The sequence below is a fragment of the Tursiops truncatus genome, chromosome 15, assembly GCF_011762595.2.
Source record: "Tursiops truncatus isolate mTurTru1 chromosome 15, mTurTru1.mat.Y, whole genome shotgun sequence".
NCBI lineage: Eukaryota > Metazoa > Chordata > Mammalia > Artiodactyla > Delphinidae > Tursiops > Tursiops truncatus.
Genome location: NC_047048.1, coordinates 75,007,259 through 75,034,905, shown reverse-complemented (window position 1 = coordinate 75,034,905; position 27,647 = coordinate 75,007,259). Strand labels below are relative to the sequence as shown.

At 53.8% G+C, this 27,647-nt stretch overlaps 1 long non-coding RNA gene and 1 other non-coding gene across 2 annotated transcripts; both read left to right on the top strand.

Annotated features, from left to right (window-relative positions):
• Positions 1-800: 800 nt before the first annotated feature.
• Positions 801-27,647, top strand: LOC117308155 (uncharacterized). The gene is made up of 4 exons (XR_004522104.2): positions 801-2,232; positions 16,702-17,199; positions 23,061-23,376; positions 23,650-27,647. It is a non-coding gene; the product is annotated as an uncharacterized lncRNA (long non-coding RNA).
• On the top strand, positions 17,485-17,557 carry TRNAR-UCU (transfer RNA arginine (anticodon UCU)). The gene has a single exon. It is a non-coding gene; the product is annotated as a tRNA-Arg (tRNA).

The window sequence follows — 27,647 nt, the reverse complement described above, 5'->3', positions numbered from 1 at the left end:
TTTATTTCTTTCTTTGGCCGTGCCGCACGGCTTGTGGGATCTTAGTTCCCCGACCAGGGATTGAACCCAGGCCCTCGACAGTGAGAGCGCGGAGTCCTAACCACTGGACCGCCAGGGAATTCCCAAATAGTTAGGCTTTATCGTCCAAGAGGCAAAATCAAAGAAATTACGTGAGTATTTATGTAACAAGAGAGAAAACAAATTTCCACAATTTTTTGGATGAAATTCAAAACATCATAATTGAGTACAGTTTTTATAATGTTACAAGTATACTAAGAAGAATGAAATGCTTTTTTTAGGGGATAACATTTAATTGGGATTCAAAGTATTCCTTATTACCAAACCTATTGCAAATGTTCATCTATAAAAATCTTTCTTCATTTGAGGGGCCGTATGAAACCAGGCAGTGGGCCAGATTTGGCCCATAGACCATAGTTTGCCAACCCCTGCCATAAAAGATTGAGTGAAAAAAAGGGTTATGGTTTCCCCTCTTTCCTTTGATTTAATTAGCTTTGTTGGGGGCTTCCCTGGTGGCGCAGTGGTTGAGAATCTCCCTGCCAATGCAGGGGACACGGGTTCGAGCCCTGGTCTGGGAAGATCCCACATGCCGCGGAGCAACTAGGCCCGTGAGCCACAACTACTGAGCCTGCACGTCTGGAGTTTGTGCTCCGCAACAAGAGAGGCCGCGACAGTGAGAGGCCTGCGCACCGCGATGAAGAGTGACCCCCACTCGCCGCAACTAGAGAAAGCCCTTGCATGGAAATGAAGACCCAACACAGCCAAAAATAAGTAAATTAATTAATTAATTTTTAAAAAATTATAAGTAGCTTTGTGGGACCCTAGCTGCTAAGTCTCCACTAGTACCTACTTATTGGCTGGAGGTAGTTGTCTTCTGGTTGGAAAAGAAAATAGAATTTTCCCATGTGTTTCTAGTGTTTGAAACAAGAGTTTTGATCTGATTGACAGTCTGTCTACCCTCTCCTGTGTGAGGAGTGGGAACATGTCGCAGCTGTTTTTACTTAGGATTTGCACTTCTGCTGTGGTCCCAGCCACCAGTAGGCACCACCTTGGTGTCCTGTGCCAGGAGCCGGGTCATCCCTTGTGGCCGTTGGGGCCGGACCTGACTTCATGGAGGGCATCGGGTTGTTCCTAACACGCCACCCTCCAGAAGGTGCTGCCAGAATTTCTGCCACATGGTCCTTACGAATCTGTCCTCTGGAGCGAGTCGCTGCCTTTCAGGCTCCCCTGAAAGGGGATCGGGCCGGAGACATTTGTGGGCTCTTCACCCTCAGTCAGTTCTCTCAAGGGAGAAAGAAGACGGGAGATTCTAGAATTATTTCAAAGTTCTACTGGAAAGCCCCAAAGCAGAGTCAGGGCGGCAGCTCTTCTGTGCAGTGACTTCCAGAGAGGAAACAAGTCCCATCTGAAATCCGAGACTCTGCACCTGTTACCCTCTTAGCGGGCTACAGGGAACTGGGCCTAGAGCTTTAGGAACTCAACCAGAACCTTCTGTGACAACCGTTTGAACCTTTGGTCTGTGGTTATGTCCCACACATATGTCGTGTGATTTGCTCCTTATCTTTGCTGGTGCGTTCACAGGTGGTCTTAAGTTTATAGCCTAAACTTAGGGCAGAGAAGAAGCGCTCATCTGAGGTGCAGAGAGAGCACTTCTTTCGCCAGGTGGCCTCCGATCCCCAGCTCCTGCCAGGTCTTTGCTCTTGAGAGAAAATACTTCCACTGTTCCTTTTCACTGTGCAGAACTGCACGGAGCGGAGAGGTCTTCACAGTGACCTGACAATGCTGGGGGGAAGCACACCCCTTCTGATTGACCTACAGCAAACCAGCAAGGGGTCTCCACTGCCACGTGACCTTTGACCACGACCTTGTGGTGAGGGCAGTGCCCTTGAGCTGCTTCTCTGCTGAGAAAGTTCTTAGGCCTTTCGAGTGGAGGTGCCACCGCTGCCTCCGGTTGTGATGTAGCAACGTGGATTGTGTTAAGTCAACGGCATGGGCCCTGCGGAGTGTCTGCTCCTCTGTCTGGCTACCAGCCAGTCCCTGCCTGTCCTCTTGCCCTTCCCCCCCATGGCAAGTGGACACTCAGTCACGTTCCCTTTCCTTGCCTTTGCCTGATCCACAGAACCCCGTGAAGGACTTGGGACATGGTGTCAAGGACTTCAGCAGAGGAGAACATTCTAAGGAAGGGCAGCATGTGAAAGCATCTCTTCTTTCCACGTGAGAAATGAGATACTGGGGTGGGCTCTATGGGCAGCACATGGCTCTGAGCTATAGGGGTGACACCTGGGCGTACCTCAAAGGCTTTCTCATGGCGATTACATAAAGTTGGCTGCTGTGTTTTAGAGCTGTTGGCACGTTGGCTGCAGGTGGCCTTGGAAGAGGGGACATCTTTGCACTTAGTGCCAGCCTCGCTGCTGCTGCCTGGCACCGTGAACAGGAAGGCACTGTCCATATCTTTGGGGTTCCGGCACATGTCTGATGAAGGTGCTCCTCGGTGCTGGGGATGTGGGCTGAGTGAATGCCGGATCTTTTTTTTTTTTAATTGGAGTATAGTTGATTTACAGTATTATTAATATATTAATTTTAGGTGTAATCTTTCTGATACAGATTTTTATGTGAAGTCTCCCAACATTAGTGTGTCAAACTGATACACTTTTCCATTCCCATGTAGAACAGTACATCGCAGCTTGCAGGTCACAGCTGAGGCCTCCAAACATAAGGCTCCATCACCAGCTGTATCTTGTCCTCCCAGGGTCGTCATCTTGGTGGCCTTTGACCTCTGGGAGGCCTGCAGTCCTGGAAGCTTTGCCCAGGGACGTGCAGTGGGTCCCCAGAGCGTGGGCAGCACTACCTGTGGCCCAGGTGGAAGGTGCCAAGTAACACTGGGCTGCCGCCGGATCCCCGGGAAACAGACCCACATTTCATTGAGTCTGAGATGCCGTCCGCTGTGAGATGCACCATTATTTTATGTACTACCAAGAAAAAAAATGCTGCCAATCACAAGGGCAAGACGCTACTGATCGTAAGGAACGTCCCAGTTCCAGAAACGTTAAGGCGTAAAAGTGTCCATTTTAGGTTTGGCGAGAAGTAGGGTGTCTTGTCAGTTGTGATAAGGACAGGGGTGGCAGCCACCCAGGCAGTGAAGGACAGAGACCACATCCCATCCCCTGCTAAAAAAATTAACCTGCCCCTTACACTATGAGGAGAAATCTGAGCTGGAGACCCCATTTTAATTTTTACTAAAGAGAGACTACATGAACCTAGACTGTATTTCAAACAACACAAGGGAATAGAATGGAAGATGAAGTTCCCGCCGCTTCTGACCCATCCTCTCAAGGTGAAGCCCTGGGTATCTGGGTCCCTCTGACATCAAGCACGCATGTGCAAGCCGTGCCCCCCTCCCCCTCTCCTCACCCACTGTATTTTGTTGTTGTTGTTAATGTAACTGGGAATGTGGCCTCCACTTGGCTCTTGCTCCAGACCTTTTTCTCTCTAACAGAACCTCTCAAGGCCCCTGCAGAGCAGCATCTAGGGAACCGCCCTGTAGTTCTGAAACAGCTGCTGAGCACCCAGTACACAGTGTGCCAGCCCCAGTGACCAGGGCCTTACTGGTGACGCTGAGGTCGCCTCTGACGTTTTGCTGCTGCTCACCAGCCTCAGGGCACATGTGCGCCTACATCAGTGGAGCGAAGTCCCAGAAGTGGACTTCTCCATCCAAGGACGTGGGCATTTTTAATTTTGTCATTTTCAAGTTGCCTCCTCCCACCAACAATGCAGGACAGGTTACTTCTCCCTTTCTCTATGCTCATACTTCTTCGCCAGCCCATCTTTGAGCTGAACATGCTATTTCAGTTTCATGTGCATTTTCTTATGTGTGAGGCTGTCTTTTCTTGAGTTGAAAAGTCCTTTTTTCCCTCTCATCTTTGTTACTTTTCCCTCCTGATCTGTAAAGGTGCCTTCCATAAAGGAGTTCTCGCTGCCCAGACGGTCATTTGAAGCATACACAGATGGCTCTGTGTGGCTTGGCAGGGTCAGCCGATGGGTGGCCACCTTCACCGGCCACCAAGGACCCTGTGGTACAGTAGCTCAGATCAGAAACCCTTCCCTGTGGTCAGTTGGGGACGTTTTCAGTCCCTCCTCGAGGCCTGTCCACTCCAGCGTCCCATGGATGAGTAGGGTTGAAGATAGGCACCTGGCCAGCAGAGTGGCTTCCTGACACCACCCAGAGCTGCCTGGGTGACGTTGGTGTGTGTTCTGTGTTCTGATGTGTACTGCCCCCAGCAGGGCTTTGAAAAGTGCAGACCATGTGCCAACTAAGTTGGCCAGTGCACTAAGTTGATACTTGAGAAACCTCTTGCTTCCAAGAGCCAGTTCTCATGTCTACCACCATCTTCCTGGCCCAAGTCCCCGTCACCTCCCAGGGCTCTCAGCTCTGTCCCCATCCCCCACAGGCCACTTCCCACACCTAGGATGTCTTCCCTCTCGGCTCTGTGGGGCTGACTCCCATCACTCGGAATGCAGGTCACGTGTATCCTCCTGAGAGAGGCTGGGCCCCATCTGAAGTAGCCACGCCGTCTCTCTGTCCTCACTGCCTGTGTTTTGTTCCTGGCAATTATTAATATCTAACAAGCTGATTTATTGGGTTAGTTATTCCTCTTTCCCTCACTGGAATGGGCGTCATGCAGGTAGCTGCCTCATCTGGCTTATCCACGGCTCTGTCTCCAGTGCCGAGGGCAGTGCCTGGGACGAAGTCGGAATGTGTTCAGTGAGCACGTGAATTATTCTCCAGAGCGGGGCCTCGGCCTTCCTCTCCAGGCCATCGGCAGTGATGAGGGAAGGGTCCCGGTGGGCCACCATGTACTGAGTGGACTGTGGGGTAGACAAACAGGTGGAATGGCTAAGGAGCGTGGCAGTTTGAAGACACGAGTGAGGGAACGGAAGTGAGATCTTCACGGAATCTCTCTAACTCAGGGGATCTCAGCGCATGACCCGGAGTCAAGTGCGCCAACCCCAGCTCCGCCTACGGGCTGTGTGGCCCTGAGCAGTTTCCTTAGCCTCTCTGTATCCACTTCATAGGATTTTTTTTTTTTTTTTTTTGGCCGCGCCCCGCAGCAGGAGGGGTCTTAATTCCCCTCACGAAGGAGTCCCAACCACTGGACCGCCAGGGAACTCCCAGCAGGATTGTTCTAATAATTACATGAGGTCTTACGTGTAGTGAGATTCTCACAGTCCTTGGCACACAGCAAACCCTTTAAGCTACCGTTAAATCACCCCGTTCCACCGAAGTGAAACTCCCCAGGTCTCCCGGCGCCGGGGTTCTCGGTTTGGGCTCAGGTCTGCGCGCCCGCTCTGCGCTAGCAGAGGGCGCTCGCGCGCTGCAGACTAATGCGCCGGCTTGGAGGGGTTGGGCAGGGCTGGAGTGGAAGAGGGAACAGATGTGAGCTCTGGGTATGGAGGCACCACTTCTGAGCTGGCGCTCAGGCGTCTGGGTGTGTGCATTTGGCGCAGGGGGAGCCTGCAAGAGACCCGGGGAGGGGATGCACAACCACCGCCCAACCCCATACCTACCCGGAGGACCCAGTGTACCCGCGTTACCAGCCACAGTTTACCCAGGCTGAGCTACGGTCCAGAAGGCCGTCGCCAATGGCGCCCAGCCTGGGTGTTCATGGTGGGGTCCTGCAGCGATGCCAAGGCGGTCTCTGGCTTCAGGGGTCGCCAACAAATGCTTCAGGGGCCTGATGAGGGCTGCTACAAACTGGGAAACTGAACTTTTTGCCTCAGGAAGGAGGGCTCAGGTTGGCCACATCTTTCAGTTTTTTGAGAGAAAAGCCAGACATCAAGATTTAGTAAAATATCTTGGGCTTCACTGGTGGCGCAGTAGTTGAGAGTCCGCCTACCGATGCAGGGGACGCGGGTTCATGCCCCGGTCCGGGAAGATCCCACATGCCGTGGAGCGGCTGGGCCCGTGAGCCATGGCCGCTGGGCCTGCACGTCCGGAGCCTGTGCTCCACAACGGGAGAGGCCACAACAGTGAGAGGCCCGCGTACCGCAAAAAAAAGATTTAGTAAAATATCTCAATTTTTATGGTGTCAATGGATTAAAGGCTTTTTAAATTTTAATCACCAGTTACTACCTCCAAGCTACCTTTTAACTCTCCCTTGGAGAAAGGCATTTTGAGAAAAAACCACGTCCCCTCCTTTCTTCGCCTGCCCACCCTATCCTCCTCCTTCAGGCCTCAGTTTACAGGTCACCTCCTACATCTGGGTTAGGAGCCAAACCTTATCCCCAAGCTTTCCCAGTGGAACTTTCATCCACTGATTTGTTCGTTCATTCATTTATTCAACAAACATTTATTGAACATTTTCTATGTGCTGATCTCCGTACTGGAGTCACAGCAGAGAACAAAACAAACCAAAAGTCCCTGTCTTTTGAGCTAACATTTGAATAGAAGAGACAAAGTGAATTCGCAATGTCATTTCAAAGCAGGAAGCACGTATCTGAAATACCCCAGTAAGAGCACGGGATGGGAAGGCAGCAATGGGCAGGGAGGGCCTTTCTGAGGAGGTACCTCCAAATGTGCGGAGGAGCTTCTGTGCCCAGAGCCTGGCAGGGCGGACAGTTCCCGGTGAAGGGACCCGCAAGAGCAAGGGCCCTGGGGTGGGAAGAGACATGTCACCCCAGGGTGGACCAGTGAACACATGGATGTGCTGTGCCAGGCCCTGTGCCGGGCACTGGGGAGGCAACAGCTGATGCATGAATGAACAGACCCAGGGCTTGCCCAAATCTAGCTGCCTCTGCTCTGGTGTCAGCAGCTTGGTCACAGGCCTCTCCCCATACACTCTGGCCTCATACGCAGCCTGGCTGGAAATTTTCCAGTCCCATCTCTGGCTGGAAAGGCCCTTGCACAGCCCCAGGTATCACCCCCCAATCTGGCTTGAGCCCACTTTTTTTGTGGCCTAAACACTGGGCCAGAGTCCACGTGGTTTATCCAGGGTTGTGGGGTGGAGAGGGAAGCTGAGCTGATATCTGACTTCCCTGGGCCGGGGTGGGCAGGATGTTCCAGGAACATCAGGCCTTTCCTCAGAGGAAGGCAGTGATCTGGGGGCTACAGAAGCCCCCACCCCACTTTTGCCCTGGGCTGGGGTCCAGCCCGGATGAAATGAGATCTTTCTTAAAGGGTGGCAAGGTTGGCACATCCAGTCATGAACAGCACACAGAGCGAGGATACATCTGTCTTGTCTGTCTGACTCTTGCTCGTCCAACAAGTATTGTGAGGGCATCCTCTGTGCCAGGCACTGGGGATGCAGAAATGGACAGGACAGAAAATCTCTGCCGTCATTCCAGGCATGGGAGACAGAGAGTAAAGAAATAATGAATAAACAAGATAATTTCACAACTGGATCAGGACAATAAGAACAGTACAGTGATGGAATTCCCTGGGGGTCCAGTGGTTAGGACTCAGCACTGTCACTGCCGGGCCTGGGTTCAATCTCTGGTTGGGGAACTAAGATCCCACAAGCCGAGTGGCGTGGCCAAAAGAAAAGAACAGTACAGTGAGCTGATGTGGTAGAGACGAGAAAGGGTGGGAGCTGCTTCACATGGGTGGTCAGAGATGACCTCTAAGGAATGACATCTGAGCTGAGTGCTCACTGGAGAAAGAATTGGCAGAGGGAGCAGCTGGTGCAAAGGTCCTGAGGCAGGCATGAGATCGGTGGGAGAAAGGAACATCAAGGAGGCCACTGTGGCTGGAGCAGAGTATGTGAGTGTGTCGGCTGTAGGAGTGAGGAGGATGAGATGGAGGCAGACCCCTCAGACCCTCGAGGACAGCTGTGATGGGAAGAATGACAGTGGCCTCCGCATAGGGTGATGTGAGGGTTAAATGAGAGTACAAGAAAGTGTCTAAAACACAATATAGCGATTATTATTACTATTATTATCAATCACCAACATCCTCCCCAGGTTGGGCCTTGGGACCATCCTAAGAAGGGCTGTCCAATCTTTCAGGTCCTATCTGTGTCTTGTAGCATAGCGGTCGCCCCTGTTGGCCCAGTTGCCCCCACCAGGGCCTGGGGGATGGGAATGAACACTGCCTGGAACGAAGTGATGGCTCAGCCAGCTCCAGGAGTCCATGAGGGGCACTGCAGACTAGAGCAGTGGTCTCCCCTCCCAAGGAGTCATACCCTGCTACCATGCCCCAGCCATTCACAATTGGGGGGCATCTCCCCCAGCTTGGTCTAAATCCTAGTACCCCTGGGTCACCCTGAGCTGATGATTTGACTTTTCTGAGCCTCAGGCAGGGCCACCACCTGCCCAGGCCAGCCCTGCACCCCACCCTCAGCCCCCGCAGTGGCTCCGGCGCCCAAGCCATGGGTTCTTTGGAATGTGATTATTTTTCTTCCCAGATAATTCAGGCCAGAAGACGGGGCTGGCCACTTCCGGCCACACTGTTCTCACTGCCTTCCTGACCTTTCTCACTCCACAAACTTGACACTGTGGTCAGAAGCCTAAAGCCAGACCCAGGAGCCCCCATGCCTCCCCCTCTTGCCTGGGCCCCTGATCATCACCCAGCTCTGGGAATCTGACTGTAAACACCCAGGACCCCCAGCTGCCCCTTTCTCACAAACCCCACCTGAGAACATGCTTACCCAGCCATGGATGTCAGGGAGCATTGCACTCTACAGTTTACAGGGTGATTTCAAACCATAGAGCTCCCTGGAGCTTCCCAGTTAACCCAGGGACACTTCAGCATCCACGCTTCCACATTTATTCATTCAACAAGTATTTAATGAGCACCTACTGTGGGCCCAGTGGATACAGCAGGGAGAAGAACAGGCAGAAACACCTGCCCTCATGAAATTGACATTCTGGGTGTGGTAATGGTCTACGGAGCAGGGAGAAACAATAAACAAGTGAAAATTCAATTATGTAGAATATTGGTTGGTGATCAATTCTATGGAGGAAACTAAAGCAGGGTGGGGAGTGCTGGTGATAGGAGTAGGGCAGGGAAACCCTGATATTTGAGAAGGTGGTATTTGAATACAGACTTGAAAAAGGTAGGGAATTGAATCATGTGGACAGCGGGGTGCGGGGCAGGAAGAATCTTTCTGGCAGAGGAAACAGCCAGTGCAAAGGCCCTGAGGCAGAAACATGCCTTATTTATTGGAGAAACAGCAGGAGGCCAGTGCGGCTATACAGAGTGAGTGAGGGGGAGGAGGGAGAGGATGAGGTCCAGGAGACAAGGGACAGATCAGGCAGGGCATTGTAAAGATTCACATTTTCCTCTGAGGGAGATGGGAGCTGTGCAGAGGAGAAACAGATGTGACTCAGGTTTTCACGGAGTTCCTCTTGCTGCAGGCCATGGGGCAAGGGTGGAACAGGGGACCAGGGAAGAGATGGAGACAGACCCCAGGTAGGGAGGTAGGGAGGGGAGGATGGGACCACCCTGGGCATTCCCAGGAGAGCAAGTAAGAAGTGGGTGGATGCTGACACTGTGTGCCATTGATTAGAGGATGTGTGTTTTTTTCACATGGTGTCTCCACTGACCCCACCCTTCCCAAAGGCCCTGAGGTGGTGGGAGATGCTGACAATGCTGGGTGACCTTGGGCTGTTTGCTGGCCCCTGAGCCTCAGTCCCCTCAGCCTGACCACAGGCCATGACTCAGAGCCCTGAGTCCCCCCCGGAAAAAACCCAGCCCCAGGAGGAATACTTTAACCTCCCTGCCCACTCCCAGCCCAGGACCAGATCCACTAGGCTGACGTCCTGTGACATTTTTACCCAAGGCCAGTGCTTCCTGTGAAACTATAGATATGTGACCCTCAAGCCTGGCAGAGCAGTGACCCTGGGGGGCTCTGAGCAAGGCCCAGGGAGGCAGACACCAGCCAGGCAGGGCTGGATCTGCAAGGGCTGTGTGTGGTGGTCTCCACACCCAACACAGCTCTGTTCAGATTAATCACAAAAGCGGCACCCGTGACTGGACACTTGGTACAGCCAAGCACCTTCCTGGCCCGAGTTCCTGGAGGCCAGCACAGCCCTGGTGCGGGAGGAGGGGGGTCGGCAGGGACCCTGAGGCTCAGAGAGGGATGCCATTGGCCCAAGACACACAGCTGGTAAGTGGATGATGGGGGCTCGAATGGGCGTCTGAGCAACTCAGGATTATCTGCTTCATGGCCGGGCTGCAAGTCAGTTGCAGCTGCTACAGTCCTGACCCCTGGGGGGTCCTAGGGAAGGGCGCAGGGGTCCTTGAATCTGAGGAGCAGTCAAGAATGCCGTGTGTGTGTGTGTGTGTGTGTGTGTGTGTGTGTGTGTGTGTGAATGTAGGAAAAGAAATCCAGAAAGAAACACTCCAGTATTCTAACACCCTCACTCCAACCAGTTCTGGACAAGGGGCTGCCCCCTCCCTGGGACACTTGGCAGTGTCTGGAGACATTTTGGTTGTCACAACTGTAGGGGTGCTACTGGCATCCGATGGGTAGGGACCAGCGGTGCTAACCATCCTACAGGGCACAGAGCACCCCCAGAGCAGCCAGCCAGCCAGCCAGTCCACAATGTCAGCGGTACCAGGGAGGAGAAACACTGCTCCAGCCTGTGTGAACAATGGGGGTGACGGGTGTATTTCTTCCCTTTAGCTTGTCCTATTTTTTAAAGAGAAGTGATTAAGAGTATGAGTATGCAGCCAGGACTGGGGTTTATATCGCATCTCCCCAGCTGTGTACCCCTGGGCAAGTGTCCTTATCTTCCTGATCACTAGCTGTGCCGTGGGAGCACACCCGCCTCCAGCGGCTGTGGGAAGATTCAGTGAGACGATGTCTGTGAAGGGGCTGGCTCAGTAGACCCTCAATTTGGGAGAAGTTAATGTTTGTGTCGTTAGGAAAAAATAATAATAACATGCCCAAGGGCTGGGCCAGCATGTCATAGAAAGTCACTCGGGTCGCCCTGACCCAACGCTTTGAGGGAAGGATTGTTTTTTATCCCTTATTTGGCAAATGAAGAAATTGAGGGGGCTTCCCTGGTGGTGCAGTGGTTAAGAATCCGCCTGCCAACACAGGGGACAGAGATTCGATCCCTGGTCCGGGAAGATCCCACATGCCGTGGAGCAACTAAGCCCACGTGCCACAACTACTGAGCCCGCGAACCACAACTACTGAGCCCGTGTGCCACAACTACTGAAGCCTGCGCACCTAGAGCCCGTGCTCCGCAACAAGAGAAGCCACCACAGTGAGAAGCCTGTATACTGCAACAAAGAGTAGCCCCCGCTCGTCGCAACTAGAGAAAGCCCACGCGCAGCAACAAAGACCCAACGCAGCCAAAAATAAATAAATAAATAAATAAAAAGAAATTGAGGTACAGAGAGGTTAGGCAATTTGCCTGATGTCACACAGTAAGGGGCAGAGCAGGGACTGGAACGCTCGCTTCAAGACCCAAGTCCCCACCTGTCAACCACTGGCTCTCTCACTGCCTCTAACATCAAGTAAATGGGCTTTTTCAGTTGGGTTTTCCCAATTGTCTTCTCTAAAACTTGGGATGATTAAGTCTTCGTTGGAATTCAGATCACTGCTAAAATGACAGGTGCCCCTTGTATGTGGCCACTACCCTCCTGCCTGGGCCCTAGACACCCTGCTTTCTGGTGGATCCCAAGAGAAGGGCCAAGACCCCTGGGGATTTCACACCCCCCTCCTGTCCTGAGCCGACTTCAAAACCCTCCTTGTTGTGAGCCCTGCTTTGATTTCAGGCATTTTATGGGCATGAAATCCAAGCCTTGGTCCTTCTGAAGATATGGTGTTCCTCGGGGGTGGGGTGGTCTTGTAGGGCCATTGGTCAGGCCACGGGGCAGGGCTTGGGCTTTGAAAGGATCTGAGGGAAAGTCTAATCACCCCTTTAGGATCTGAGGCCATGTTCTGGGAGAACAGGACCACAAGCGTACTCCTCTTAGCAAGCACCTGTGGGCCAGGTGCCCTGCCAGCCCGGGGCAGGCTTCATCTCATGCACTCTCCATAGCAGTTTCCACGAAGCCCGTGATGTTCCCCCAAGTACAGATGGGGAAACTGAGGCTCAAGGAAGAGCAGCCACTCAACCATCACTCAGCACAGAGCCAGGTTCTAGGCTCTTTCCTTTGCATCTCGCCGCCTCCCTCATTCCAGAGGCCACAGTGAGAGGGACTAAGGGCAGACAGGTGGACAAATTCCCTCCCAACGTCCTAGGCTCTGAGCTCTAACGGACGGTGCTGAGAGTTCCTTGGGTGGACAGTCTGCGGAATATCCAGGAAGTGGGGACAAGCGCCGGCTGCAGCGTATCTGAAAGGCATCAGCATCATGGGTGGTGAGGTGCCCAGAACCTCAGCCCCTGGTGTCCAAGCTGGGTGTGGACATGAGTTTCTGGGGATGGGGTGGGGGTGGCACCTGCAGAACCCAATTTCCTTGTCACTTTAGCTGGACGACTTCAACATCTCCTCACACCCACCCCCTCACTGGCTGGACGGCCTCTAGCTCCCGCCACCCCGAAATCCAAGCAGGTACCCCAGTCTGCAAAGCCAGTCATAAGGGATGAGGGCAAACAGCCATCTGGCCACACCCGACTGGCCCTGGACCACCCACCAGAGCCGAGCTGCTCGCGGCTCATTCTTCTGTGCACTTGATCATCCACACGAGGAACCTGTATGTATTTTCTGCAGCTGCCGTAACAAATTGCTACAAACTTGGTGGCTTGAAACAAGAGAAATGTATTCTCCCATGGTTCTGGAAAATTCCAAAATCAACGTGTCAGCAGGGCCATGCCCCCTCTGAAGGCTCTAGGAAAGAATCTTCCCCTGCTGTTCCAGCTCACGGGGGCTCCCAGCGTTCCTTGGCCTGCAGACGCAGCCCTCCAGTCTTGGCCTCCATCTTCACGTGGCCTTCTGTGTCCTCTTCTCATAAGGACACAAGTTGCTGGCTTAAGGGCCCCCCAGTCCAGTATGATCTCATTTTAAGATCCCGGACTAATGATATCTGCAAAGATCCTGTTTCCAAATATGGTCACATACTGAGCTTCTGGGTAGACGTGAATTTGGGGGGGGACACATTATTCAACTCACTACAAGCACCTACTGTGTGCTCCAGGCCCTGGGGACAGAGTAGTGAACCAGACAGGGCAGGCTCAGCCCTCATGGAGTTCCAGTTCAGAGGTGGGCTGGGGAGAGACAGAAACAGATAATTACAGAAATGATGGTGCAGTAAACTCCACCAGGAAATGTTGGACTCGGGACACGCACGGCCAGAGGTGGAGCCTTCGGCTGGGCTGGGGCCAGACCATCAGCCTCCCCCTAGCCGACTCGCTGCATCCCCCAGGTCTGTGCAGTGGCCTTCCTCCCCACTCTTAGTCCCCTCATACTCGACCTGGGGCCTCAGCTCAGGACTCACCTCCTGGGAGCCTCCTCAACCCCACAGGGGCCCACTCTGGGCATCCAAGGCCCCCTAAATTTCTGCCCAGCATCAGTAGATGGTAGGGTTGCATTTTTTTAACTTGGGATACTTCAAGTCTATTTATTTACAAAAAGAATGCTTTCTGTAAACAAATAATAATAATAATTGAAAGCATTGATAGAAAAATGCAGGGACTTTCTCCATAAGTCCACTGTCTGGAAATTATCTGGTAGATGCACTCAGCATAGTCAATGGTACACAGTAGGTGCTCCGTAACGTTTGAATACATGGATGGCCAGTACTAGGCCCTGGAGACAGTGAGATGATTAAGTGACCGCCCCTGGCCCCCAGGAATTCACTGGGGTACAATCTCTATGCTGCCCAGTCTAGAGTGGGGCATACAGTTGGTGCTCCATGAATGCTGGTGGTGGCTGGGGAGTTGCCTGTGGGGTCTCCTCCATCTTTGCTGCTGTCCCTGGTGAGGGGACCCCTTAGTGCAATCAGGGTGAGGTATGGCTGCAAGGATGTGGGAAATTCCAGCCCATGGCCTCAGGGAATTTCCTTCTGGGCCTCCAATCCTCCAGGGGCCAGCTTTCAGCATCCGGGTCTTCTGTCCACAGCCGCTGCCCAGACATCAGGAACTTGCAAGGTAGGGTCCACTGGTCAATCCGTGAGCACTTATTGAGCACCTACTGTGAGCTGGAGGTCATGTTACCTGCTCAGTGGTAAATAAGACCAGCCCTGTCTCTCCCTCATGGAGCTTGTGTTCTAGGTTGGGGGACAGACACAGACAAATCAGTAAGATATCGGGACCCAGTGCCAGGGAGAAAGAATGCAGAAGGGTTCAGGGAGCGGCAGATATTAAATAAGGAAATCAGGGCAGCCTCCTGGAAGAGGTGACATTCAACAGAGAGTCAGAAGGGGAGGAGGGAAAGTTAGATGTCTGGGAAAGAACATTTGGGAAAAGCAGAGGAAAGGCCTGTGGTGTGAGGTTGTCTTCAGGTCCAAGGAAGAGGGAGGAACTGATGTGGCTGGAGCCAAGGGCGGGAGGGCGGGAGGGAAGGGAGGAGATGGAGCATGTCCCATGGGGCTTTGTGGCCGCTGAGAGGATGCTGGCTGTTCTCTGGATGAGGTGGGTGGGAGCCATGGAAGGTAAGAGCACAGAACAGACCTGATTTGGATCTCACACAGGGTCCTCATCCTCAGCCCTATTAATGTTGAGGTCAGATCGTTCTCAGTTGTGGGGCTGTCCAGGCACTGGAGGACGGTTTGGCAGCCCCTCTGGCCTCCACCCTCCAGATGCCAGTAGCATCCCCTCTGCCGGTTGTGACAACCAAAATGTCCCCAGACATGACCACACGTCCCCCAGGGGTGGGAGGCAAATCGCCCTGTTAGCCTGCAAGGAGAGATTATCAGGGAGCGAGGCGGGAAGTGAGGAGACCTGTGAGGAAGGGTCCGCGACAGTCCAGCCTGGGAAACTGGTGGTGGGTGTTGGGGAGAAGCCATTGGCTCTGGATCTAGTTTGAAGTAGGAGCAGACAGGAGGTGCTGACAGGTTGGATGGCGGTTTTCTGGCTGAGCCACTGGGTCCAGGAAGCCCGGAGGCTGGAGCTGTGTGATCTGTGTCGGGTGGGAATGGAGCTGGGTCTGGACGTGTGGGTCCTGGGAGTCATTGGGCTGTGGGCCTTGGTGGAGCAGGAATAAGATACCAGAGCTCACTGAGGGGGAGGGTCAATGAGAAAGTCCTGGATTTGGGGAGTTCCCTGGTGGTCCAGTGGTTAGGACTCTGTCCTTCCACTGCAGGGGGCACGGGTTCGATCCCTGGTCAGGGAACTAAGATCCCACGTGCCTTGAGGTGCAGCCGAAAAAAAAAAATCCGAATATAAAGAAAGTCCTGGGTTTGGCTGCACAGGTGCGGGGAGAACTTGTCACGGCCTCCCCTTAGGAAGCGTGGCATGCTGGGCCGCCCCTCACCCACGTGATCTCATCTGATTCTCACAGCAGCCTTTCAAGGCTGGAGCCCTTGGTAGCCCCAGTTACAGATGAGAACGCAGGGGCCCAGAGAGGCTGATTGACTTGCCTGAGGTTACACAGCAAGTCAGGCATAGGGATGGAGAGGAAGCCAGCCCACCCTGATGCCCAAACCCTGGTCTGCATCCAGCCCCTGGTGGCGGGCTGGGTGGGGGCGGGGGTGGCTGTCGAGGGGAGGGAGGCTTTATTTTCTAACTTTGTGGTTTTCTTTATTTTCTAAAGTTTCTGCAGTGAACATGTTTCTCTTTTGCATTCAAAAGGAAACAAAACAAAGAAAGGGGTGTTTTGACTTGTCTCTTTTTAGGAGACATTCCTTGTGAGGTTGTTCCCCTGCTCACCCCACAGAACAGCTGACTGGCTCTGGGTCTCAGTTTCCTGTCGGCAGCATCGCTGGTGGGCTGACACAAGGAAACAAACTTCAGGGAGGGCAAATTAGCACGACTCTCAGGAGAGTAAATAGGACTCCTCTGAGATTCTTCTAAGAGCTGATCATCTAGAAAATACTTGCCTGAAAAAAAAAAAAAGGAAGTACTTGCCTAAGTCCCCAAAGACATGGATGGGGGTGGGGTCCACCCCAGCATGGTCTGTGGTAGCAAAAACAGGCAACAACCTAAAAGTTCATCAAGGGGAGCCTGGAGAATAAGCTGAGGTGCCTTCCCAGGATGGAATACTACGCAGCCGTGAAAAAGAACAAGGCTGCAGGGAGGTGCCCAGGATATATTGTGAAGAGCCTGGCGCTGTACAATGTATATCTTGATACTATTTGTAAAACAAAAACAACATAGGAAAACAACATAGGAACGGGAAGAGATGTGGAGTTGTTTGTGGATTCTCAGACAATCCCTGGAAAGTACCGGAAGACACTCTTAACAGGGGCAGGGCTAAGGGTCAGAAGCAGGAAGAAGTCTTGGTTTTTTCTTTCTTTCTTTTCCTCCAGTTGTTATTATTTATTAATACAAAAGAGTTCAGGCCAACAAAGAAAACATAAAGTCTAACATCCTCACCACACAACCCAAGAAAGACACTATGGAGAGAACTGCACCCTGGTAACCCCTCCCAGTTACTTTCCTCCCGGCTCACAGGAACTGCTGTTCTGAACCTGCAATTTATCCTTCCCACGAGTGTCTTCACTTTGCTATGCACTTAGCACCCCTTGAATTTTAACTGAGTTTTGTACTTTGTTTTCTGTGTGGGTTACCTTTCCCCTCAGGGATGTAGAAAATTAATTTCAAAGAAGTTTTCTTGCATTGTCACCCCTCCAGATTGCTCCTGGAGCTTCAGTTTCCTGGAACAGAGGGCTGCACCCCTCGTCTGGGCCCCCATAGGCCCCGAGCAGAGCAGAGGAGCTGGCGGTGGAGCAGATCAAGTCCTGGGCACAGCAGCTCTAGCTCGCTCGCTGGGCTTCTGCAGGCCCGGGGCGTGGAGCCAGCAGGCTGGAGCCAGGCAGCCTCCCGGGCCTCCTCACAGCCGCTTTTGATAAAGCCCCTCTGTGCACAGGGTGGGGGGGCCCGGCCGGCTGGAGCCAGCTCACATCTGGAGGCCAGCACAGGCCTGGGGCAGCCGGCGCGGCTGACAGTGGCGCCACCCCGAGCCACACGCCCGGCACTGGGTAAACAGCCCCGCGCCCACCCAGCAGCTCACCTTTCGCCCACAAGGCTGCCTTTCTTCTCGGACCCAGGACGAGGCCACCACGAACATTCCTCCCAGCACAGGGCAGAACGGGCCGCTGACCTCGAGGCTGGGCCGAAATCTGAATCCAGGTACCAGGCGATGGAGGCGGGCGTGGGGGCCGTGGGAAAGCACCTACTATGTGCGGGGCACTGAGCTCATTTCAGGTTCACTGCTGCCCTGGGAGGGGAAGCAGGTGGCTGAGAGTGTGTGCACTGGAGCTAGAAGACCTGGGTTCAAATCCCACCTCCAGCTGTGTGACCTTGGGCAAGGCACTCAACCTCTCTGAGCCTCTGTTTTGTCCTCTGTAAAATGGAAATTATACTAGTCCCTCCCTCAGCAGGTTATGGGAATATTAAAGAAGTTACCCTGGGAATTCCCTAGTGGTCCAGTGGTTAGGACTCTGCGCTTCTATTGCAGGGGGCCCAGGTTCGATCCCTGGTCAGGGAACTAAGATCCTGCATGCTGCATGGCACGGCCAAAAAATTAAATTAAATTTTATAAAAAGGAAGTTACCCTCAGTCAGTTGCTCAGAAGAGTTCCTGGATTATAAATGCCTGATACTATGACTTCTCAGTCACTCATTCAACAAAGCTGAACTCAGGGTGTTCTGTGCTGGGTACGAGGGTTAAGATGGTGAAAATGGGGGATTCAGCCCTCACTCAAGGAGCTGCATCCCTGCTCAGCTGACGAGGCTCCGGCCCAGCCACCCAAGGGACATCCAGGGCCAGCCTGGGCTCCAGGCCAGGGCTCCACACTCCTTTCCCTAGGGATCACAACCCATTACCTGCCTGGGGGCAGCAGGCCGGGGTCCTCACCTCATGTGCCAAGAGGTTGGTGAGTGGGGGCAGGAAGCAGCCACATTACCTGACTTCAGACCAGGTGAATCCTCTCCAGTCACACCGAGCTCTGCATCCTCCTGGCGGCGAGGCCCTCACCACGTCCTGTTGCCTCCATGACGGGGCAGGAGCAACAACACAGGTACCTCCTGACCCTCCGTGCCCTCATCTGCCAGAGGGGCGATAGCACAGGTACCAGTCATGGCGTGGCGCTGGGGAGGCTCTGTGAGTGAGGCCACGGGAAGGGCACAAAGCCTGGCACAAAGGAAGAGGTCTGAGTGGAAGCCAGGGTGGCTTCCCAGAGGAGGCCATCGTGCTCCCGGGGGTGGGGGTGGGGCAGGGGAGGAGAAGCAGGAATCAAAGGAGGCTCAGGGAGAGAGAAAGACAGAACTGAGCCCCTGCAACGTACACAGCCCGCACTGCCCGGAAGTTCACGAGAGCCAGGTCACTCTTCCAGCAATCGGCAAGGTCTGTGCTCTAGCCATCCTCATTTCACAGATGAAGAAACTGAGGCCCGGAAAGCAAAACTAACTTATTCCCTCAGGGACTAAAAGCCAGAGTAGGATTTGAACCCAAGAGGCCATAATGCCTCCCTCCCTCCTGCTCTCCTTCCTCCCTTCCTTCCTTGGGTCTTTACTGCACCCCCAACTGTGTGCTGGATTCACAGACACAAGCAAACCCAGGGTCAACCCTCAGGAGCCCCTGCCTCACACCTCTGTCAACCACCAACCTGGAACCGTCCCTTGCCCCTTCTGGGCCTCGGTTTCTCTCCTCCGAGCAATGGGTTCAACTGCTACAGCCCCTTCTGGCCCAGCATCCTGACTCAGGGCAGAGGGATGAGCGGCAGCCAGGGCCGGCTGGCGGGGGCCTCCCTGCCCCAACCAGGCAGGCTGGGGGTCCTCCACCTGCTGCCACCCCCCAGTCCCCCGTGAACCTGCTCGCCAGGCTGGAGCCAGCCGCCATCTGGAGCGACGGGCTGTTTATGGAGCCAGGCGGCGGCGGCCCTGGCCCTGACCCCGCCAATCTGGAAGCGATTAGCGGCCCAGGCTGGGGAGTATTCGGAGTTCCAGTCAGTGGGTCGGGAGCCCCCCCCAACCCCACACCCTGCACCACCCGGAGCCAAGGCCGCTCTGGGGGTCTCCGAGGAGCCCCCTTTCTTGCAGGGCACTCCAGCTCGGACCTGCTCCAGGGCCTAGAGCTCTGAAAACCAGCAGCGGGGAGGCTGGGCCACACACAGGCCAGGATGCGGGGGTGGATGGAGAGGGTGGGCGGGGGGGGGGGGGAGGGGGGAGAGCTGGGGCCTTCCTGGAGGAAACCTCGCGCAGAATTGCTTTCTGGCATGTTTGGTTTTGAATATATATACAAGTGCACAGAGGAAACACACACACAGAGCTCAAAGAGCACAGAGGGTGTAAAATGCATAGAGGGAAAAGTCAGTGTCCCTCCCCTCCTCCCCTCAGGTTCCCACTCCCCAACCAGACAAATCGAATGTTTTCAGTGTCTAGGAGCTCATTCTGAGGTGGTGTGAGCGTCTACACACACATCTATCTAGTTATTCTTGCCTTTTTCTGCAACCGGCAGCCCACTTTACGTTCTGTCCTGCCACTTCTCCCTTGGATTAATCCAATATTTCTACCACTACTGCTGCTAATAATCATAAAGTTAATATGATTGCTGATCAATAATGGCAGCAGGGCTTCCATGGGCGCAGTGGTTAAGAATCCGGCTGCCAGTGCAGGGGATATGGGTTCGAGCCCTGGTCCGGGAAGATCCCACATGCCGCGGAGCAACTAAGCCTGTGTGCCACAACTACTGAGCCTGTGCTCTAGAGCCCGCGAGCCACAACTACTGAAACCCGTGCGCCTGGAGCCCGTGCTCTGCAACAAGAGAAGCCACCGCAATGCGAAGCCCACGCATGGCAAAGAAGAGTAGCCCCTGCTCGCCGCAACTAGAGAAAGCCTACATGCAGCAACGAAGACCCAACACAGCCAAAAAATAAATAAAGAAAAATTAAAGAAAAAAAAAATAATGGCAGCAAAGGTTTCTAGAGGACTTATTATGTGCTGGGCCCAGTTCCTGGTGCTTTACATGGATTAATGAATGAATCATAAGCGTGAAGTGCTCCTGTTGGGAAGTTCTATCACTCTCGTCATCCCCATTTTGTAGATGGGGAAACTGAGGCACAGCACGGCCAGGAACCTGCCCAGTGACACACAGCAGTGACTGGCAGAGCTGGGATTCAGGCCCAGGCAGTCGGGCTCCCAGGTCTGTGCTCCGAAGCTCTTCACCATCCAGCCTCTCCCGAGGCTCCAAATAGTTCGCCGTCTGGATGGATCTGGAGGTTTTGACGAGGCCTTGGGTGATGCACCGTTGGGTTGTTTCCCTCTTGGGCTGGTGGTAAATGTGCCGTGAACACCCTCGTGTGAGGTCGTGCCACATGGAACCGGGGGGAGGTCCATTCTCAGAAGGGCCTGGCTAGTCACAGGGGTGAGCGGTGCAAGGGCAGAGGGCCACTGCCCAACTGTCTTCTGTGGTGGACGGAGGTGATGCCGACGCCTGATCCAGATCCCTGGAAGAAGGGAGGAAGCCTCAGCTGCCACATCCTGGGCCTGTTTCCAGGGAAACCCAGGCCCCGCCCGGCACATCCAGGGTTCCTTGGTCTGCATGAAGCCTGCCCTCCTGTTCTCCTCTGATGGGTGGACAGGACTCCAGGCTCCCTTCCAGTCTTCCCACCTCCAGCCTCACCCCTCCGATCCCAGCTCCATGCTGCAGCTGGAGCAAACCTTGCAAAACCTAAATCGAGTCAGGCCTCTTCCAGCTCAACTCCCATCACCCTCCCTTTCCCTCCCCTCCATCCAGGCCAAGCCACAAGTAGGTCCCCAAAGTGCCATGCCCACTCACCCACAGGCTTTCGCACAGGCCGGTCCCTGCCCCTGGAACGCCCTCCTCACCCTTCATCTGGCTAACTTTCTCCTCAGCCTTCTGGTCTGAGCTCACAGCCTTCCCCAAACCCCCAGACTGAGGTAGGCAGGGCCTCCCCTGATCCCTGCTGCCCAGGCCCCTGTGAATCTTAGCTTGAATCACACTGTTGTCTGATGGCTGTCTCTCCTGACGAAATATCAGCTCCAGGAAGACAGAGATTTTTACATGTTTTATTCGTTTCGCGATCCCCAGAGCCTAGAGCAGAGACTGGAGCACAGTAGGTGCTCAAACAATTTGTTGGAAGTGTGAAGGTATGAATGAATGAATGAGTCAGTGGGGAGCAATCTGTCAGCAGATTGCTCAATCTGACCCCAGCACTGAAGTGAGTGGGGTCCAGGTCTATCCCTGAGGGGCGGGGGAGGGGAGTACAGCTGGGAGAGGAGGAAATAAAGAAGAGTTTATAAAGCACCTACACTACTCAGGCACTTTCTCGTTCCTTGGGCCTGCAAGACCCATCATACAGATGAGGAGACAGCCCCCTTCATTCGCTCCACAAACCCATCCTTCAGTCTCCAGACCCTGGGCTGTCACCCTCTGCAGGGTGACAGCAGAGAACAAGCCAGGCACGGGCTCTGGTTTTTTAAAGCTGGTGGGAAAGGCAAACCCAACAGGAAGTGGGACAGAATGAACCATAATTAGCGCCTGGGCACCTGAGCAACACCACTCCAGAGCCAGCCGCTGATGGGAACCCTGGCACCACCCGAAGTGACCTTGACACAAGTGACGGCTCTCTGTCCCCTCTTCTGGGTGTTCAATGACAATAATGATCATAGCCAGCACTTACGTGGCGCTTACTGTGTGCCAGGCCCTCATCTGAGCACCTTACGCAGATGGCTTGTTTATTCTCACCAATCCTCCGAGGGAGGGACTGTTAGCATTCCCATCTTACATGTGAGGAAACCAAGGCCCAGAGAGGTTAAGTGACTTGCCCAGGGACACACAGAGGTAGGCCCAGGAAGGTAACGTTGTGAAGTCACACACAGGGTCACAGATGTCAAATTCAGGATGAAGCCACCTTTGGAGGGAGGGTGGGGTCTCCCACGGTCTCTGCATGTTTCATTTCTCTCTTGGGGGTGGGAATGTGGCCGCTCATGCATCATTTCTGGACTTTTTTTGCAAGCAATCCGCAACAGCACATAGCCACCAGCCACATTACGTAGAGTGACTAACAGTGGACGCAGGGCTGACCTTTGACCCAGCTCTGTCTGACTCGGGGCTGAAACCAGCCTGGGTGAGGGGGCCCCTCCCGGCCCCCTTCAGCCTCTGGGCCCTCCAGGCTCTCAGTGACGCAGCTGTGGTGGCGTTTGGCAACCCGAGCTGCCCGCAGTTACGACAGCCCCAGCATCTGCCAGCAGGGGCGGGGTGGGGGGAGCCCCAAGCCTACCCCTGCCTCTGCCAGTTCGGTTGACCCCTCCTCCCAGCAGCCCCTCTCCTGGCTCCACCTTTCCTCAGAGTCTTCACCAGCTGATATCACAATTGCTGACAGTGACCAGAAAGTCAGCGAGCGCCTTGAGGGCAGGACACCTGTCTGTGCTGTCACCACTCTCTCCCCAGAACCAGCGTACAGCTGGCACTCAATAAGTACTTGCTGAACAAACAAATGCAAAACTGGATAAATGAATTGCAACCCCTCCCTCCCTTTCTTCTTTCCTTCCTTCCTGCCTTCTTTCCACAGATAGTTATTGAGCACCTACTATGTGCCAGGCTCTGTACTAGGCACTGGGAGACACAATGGTGAATGGAACAGGCAGAGAACTCTGTCCTTGAGGAGCTCATGTTCTAAAGAGGATGCTGGGACTTCCCTGGCGGTCCAGTGGTTAAGACTCCGCACTTCCAAGGCAGGGGGCGCGGGTTCAATCCCTGGTTGGGGAACTAAAATCCCACATGCTGCGCAGTGTGGCCAAAAAACAGAAAACAATTTTAAAAATATAGAGAGGATGCTAGTCACCAACGCAGTCATCCTGCAAACAAAGTGCAGAACTGCAGCTGGAGAAGGCACAGGGGGATGAGGCTCTGGGTGCCATGGGCACCTGTAGCAAGTGGCTGGACCTCTGGGGGGGTGGGAGTGTCTCCTGGTGGAGGTGTGACCCTGCAGTGGTTCATTGGGCAACACAAAGTTTGCATCTCCTCAGGAGGCTCAGCGAGGACAGCCGCGGGAGTGAGTGGGACACACGTTATACAAGAGGAAACCCTGGGGCGCTGACCCTGCCCTCCCATCCCGGAAGGGTCTCTGAGGAAGTGACGCCCTGAACACAGAGCCGGATCCGTGGCGACCGCGAAGAATCTTCCCTTCCCGGCAGAGGCACCAGCCATGCAAAGGCAGGAAGGCTGCCACACCACACCCCTAGGAAGCTGGAGGCTTTGCACGGGATGCCCCGCTCTGGCCTGGCTTTCTCCTTTTGTGGAAAGGGAACAGTCGCCCGCCCACCCCCACAAGCGGGGATGCTGGTAGGTTCTCTGGGAGCCCTTTATGCGCTGGGCAAGGCACTTGATCTAAATCCTACAGGGTGAGTTGTTTTCTCCCAGTCTTCCCCGCTAAGCTGTGAGCCCTGTGGGAGAGGGCCCAGCACAGCCTGCACACAGTAGGTGCTCAGGGTGCGTCTGTGGATTAAATGAGCCAGTGAGTCTCAGATTCCTCATCTGCGCGATGGGGTAATGCTGGTGTGGCCAGGGGGAAGGAATGAACTTCACATTACAGCTTGTATTGTTTCCTCTCCCCAGTTCCTGGTGGTGGGTCAGGCCTCCGTGGACCCCCTCGAGTCCTGGAAGATGATCGTGTCTGCGGGCTTGGGGAGACAGAGAAGAGAGTGTAGACTGAACAGCTCTCCAACTCCAGACTTTGAGGCAGGATCCTGAGGTAGTTAGAAGGAAATGACAAGCAGCCTCATTTACAATGGAAGGAAACTGAGGTACAACAACAAAATAATAAAATCTAATGCTTACTGAGCTCTTACTCCAAGCCAGGCACAGTGCTAAGCCCTTTGACCCAAGTTCTTTCATTTAATCCCCCCAACAATCATCACTGTCGGAAGCTAATACCGTGACCCCTATTTTACAAGTGTGGGAATGAAGACTCGGGAGGTAAGTCAAGACCATGCCTCCTGTTAATGGGGGATCTGCGATGAGCATGCAGATCTGGCTTCAGAACCCAGAATCATAAACCCGGCACTTCCTGAGGGGAGGTGGGGGTAGGAGGGAAGGGATGGGGGCCACCTGGGAGAGACAGACGATAAGCCCTTGTCTGAGGGCTAAGGGCAGTGGAATAAATAATTGCAAGAGTGAGGGACCCAGGGTCAGTTCCATGTTCTTCCTACCCTGGATGGCCCAGGGCAGTTTGGAGAACCCCGATTCTAGCCCACCCCAGCAACCTAGAATTTACTCTGCTTCGTTCATTCATTTATTCATTCATTCAATCATTCAGTCAACAGAAAACAAAATACAGGATGACACAGATCAAATACATCCCTGTAAACAATAAATGTAAGTGGGTTGAATGGTCTATTAGAAAACAAAGACTCATATTAGATCAAAAATCAAAATCTATTCATTTATTCATGGGCCAAATATTTATTAAATGCCTAAAAGATTCAAGGTCCTGTTTTAGAATCTAATGATAGAATGTAAAAATAAAATTTCTGTTAAAGAAGGAAAAACACTGGGGAAAGGAGATCCAGGGAGAGAGATCTGAAGGTGCAAAAACTGTGAGGCTGCAATGAGTTGGAGGATGGAGGAGCCGAAAAGGGGCCGGTGTGGTTGGAGAAGAGCACTAGTGAGCAAGCGTAGGGGGGTGAGGCAGGCAAGGCCTGCCAGGTCAGGTCCGGAGAGCAGAGGCAGCACCAAGGGGGGCCGAGATGCAGAGGAGCCGGGTCCTGCTTACCTAGAGCTGTGGGGCAGCGACCGCTCCTCACTCTTCCAGCAACCCCAGCTGGGACTCTTGACCCTTCCCCAACTGAATGCAGCCAAGGTGACCTCGCCCAGCCTCCTCCCAGGGAAGAAGACTTACCATGAATTGAAGGCCTACTGGGTGCAAGGCTCTGCCATGGGTGGTTTACATGCTTAATTAGCTCACTAAGTCCTGCCATCAGGTTAGTTTTCTCCCATTCTGCAGAAGAAAAAAACTAAGCCTCAGAGAGGTAGAGTGACCTGCCTGAAGCCACACAGCCAGACAATGGCAGGCCTGAAGTTTGAACTTGGGGTATCCAACACTATGGTGTGCCTTCCTGGCACTGCATAGCTGCCTCTCAGGAAATGGCAGTGGAGAGGTCTCAGCTGGCTGTGTCCTCACGTGGGTCCCCTGACCTCTACGACTTCAATTCTCCATCTGGGAACCCGCATGCCAGGTCAGTGTCGAGACCTGGATGACTCCCTCCCTCCGGGACGTGGAGTTCCAACGTGCTGAGCTGGCGCTTCTGATTCCACCCCCACAATGACTCCATTTGACAGAGGAGGAAACTGAGGCTCAGAGGGGGAAGTGATTCTGCAGGGTCACGGCCTTGGGACTCCCGAGGGCCTGGGACTTTTGTGAGTCTGTTCATTGGATGCTAAGAATGAGGACCCCCCCAAGGATGCAGAGACTTTGGGATGGGGTGGAGGGACAGGAACAAGGATACACAGGCAATAAGGGAGAGCAGGCCTGGAACCCAGGACACCAGCTCCCAGCCTCTGCCCCTCACTGCATCCTAGGGAAGGCGGGGGCCTGGCCCCTGGGTCCGGATTATTTCCTGAGAACGGGGAGGGGCCACGGGAAGTCTCCCCGCATCACCCCACTCAGGTCCTGCCCAAACAGGAAATGCCAGGCAGTCCCCCCACCCACACCCCAGGGCCGTGGGAAAGCTTTGCCTGGGATCCAGTGCTTCCAGCTCTGGCCCAGCCTCACTGGGGATCTAGACCCTAACAGGGCCTGCGTGACCTTGGACAAGGTCCTTCCCCTTTCAGGGCCTCAGTCTCCCGCTCTGTAGTCACAGAACTCTGCCACCTCCCGGCTGTATGACCTCAGGCAGGTGTCTGTGCCCTTCTGAAGCCCCGCTCCCTCTTCTGTAAAGTAGGGGACGGTACACACAGAGTGTGCGACGGTACACACAGAGTGTGCTCCACCCACGGAGCCATTATCACCCCAGGCAAGGGTGTGACAGGGGAGGCCTTTGGAAAGATCCCTATGGCCCTCTGGGAAAGACGAGGAGCTTCCCTGGACTCAGGACCACACCAGGTACCTCTCTGCACCTCACTTTCCCAATGTGTAGAAGAGGCAGAGCCAGGGCACGGGCTGAATCACAGGGATTGGATGCCAGGAAGTGGGGGCAGGGGGGAGGGGGCGGTTTCAGGCCACAGGGGAAGGTGGAATGAGACAGATTCAGAAGAGGTGCAGGTGCCGGCTTTGGGAAGCCTGGAGAATGCTGCCTCCTGATTATTTATTGCTCTTTCCCAGTGAGAAAAGGTAGCCAGAATAGTGGAGGATGGATGGGGGATAGGGCTGGACCCCGCTTCTTGGGGACTTGCAGGGCTCTAATAGGCGGCAGGGGTGAAGGCGGCTTTGTTGCGCCTCCTGGTCCTCCCAGGCAGGAAGCAGGCGCTCCGAGCTGCCAGGCCTTGGATGGGTAGTTCCCAGAGCCTCCTTCTCAGCAAACCATGACCCCATGGAGTCAGTTGAGGCTGGCAGCTCAGAGAGGCACAGCAACTTACCCTAGGTCACACAGTAGAGTTGCCACCACTTCTTCAGACCCTCCCTAGACAAAGCAGGAGTCCCAACTATGAACAGGAATGAAGACCCCTGCCAGTTCCATGCTGGGGGGCAGCTTGAGCCCCAGACCCTGAAGAGACTTAGGGAAACTAAGGCACCAGAGAGGTCCTCTGGCTCTGAGGCACCAGATGTGCAGTGGGCTTCTGTATTTGGGCCTCTCCACCTTCCAGTGCCAGGTATGTCCTGGGGCAGAAGAACCTGGGAAACGGGCTCAAGCTCTCTCATACCATCTTACAACCAGTGCCAAATTACAGCACTTCTCAGAAACTGGCTTCTTTGTTGTAAAGTACAGTAGAAGGTGTGGTAAAGATGAGAGATACCAGATATGAAGCGTGCCCAGAGCATAGCTTAGTAAACTGGGGCTATGGTAGCTATTATTGTTAGAGATCTGTTACTTAATCCCCCTGAGCCTCAGTTTCCTCATCTGTAAAATGGGTTTAATAGTCCCTACTACAGAGTCCCACTGAGGATTCCAAGAGTTATCCCATGTAAAGCACTTACCGTGTGTCTGGCTCTTTTCTTCCACTTCTATTCCAACATCCCAGTGCCTGACACATAGTAGGAGCCCAATATGTCTTAGCTGTATTATTATTATTTACTGTTATTATTATTATCGCCCTGACTCCAGCTGTCTGAGATCTTGGGCAACTCACCAACTTCCTGCCTTGCTCAACTTCACTTTCCTCCTTCATAAAATCAAAATACAATAGTGCCTGCCTCCCAGAGCTGGACAAGGATGCATTCCTGCATTCCACAAACACTTATTAACCGTTTTTTTAGGAACTGGGGATATAGCTGGGAACAAAACAGAAAAAAAAAAAAAAACCTAAAAAAACCTGTCTTCTTGTAGCTGCCATGCTCACGGGGCAGACAGACAACATAAATTGGTATTTTATATAGTGTGTTAGAAGCTGATAAGGGCAGGGAAATGCAGTCTGAACACGGGCTTTAGTAGTTTTACGTGGTGAGGCTGGATGACGAC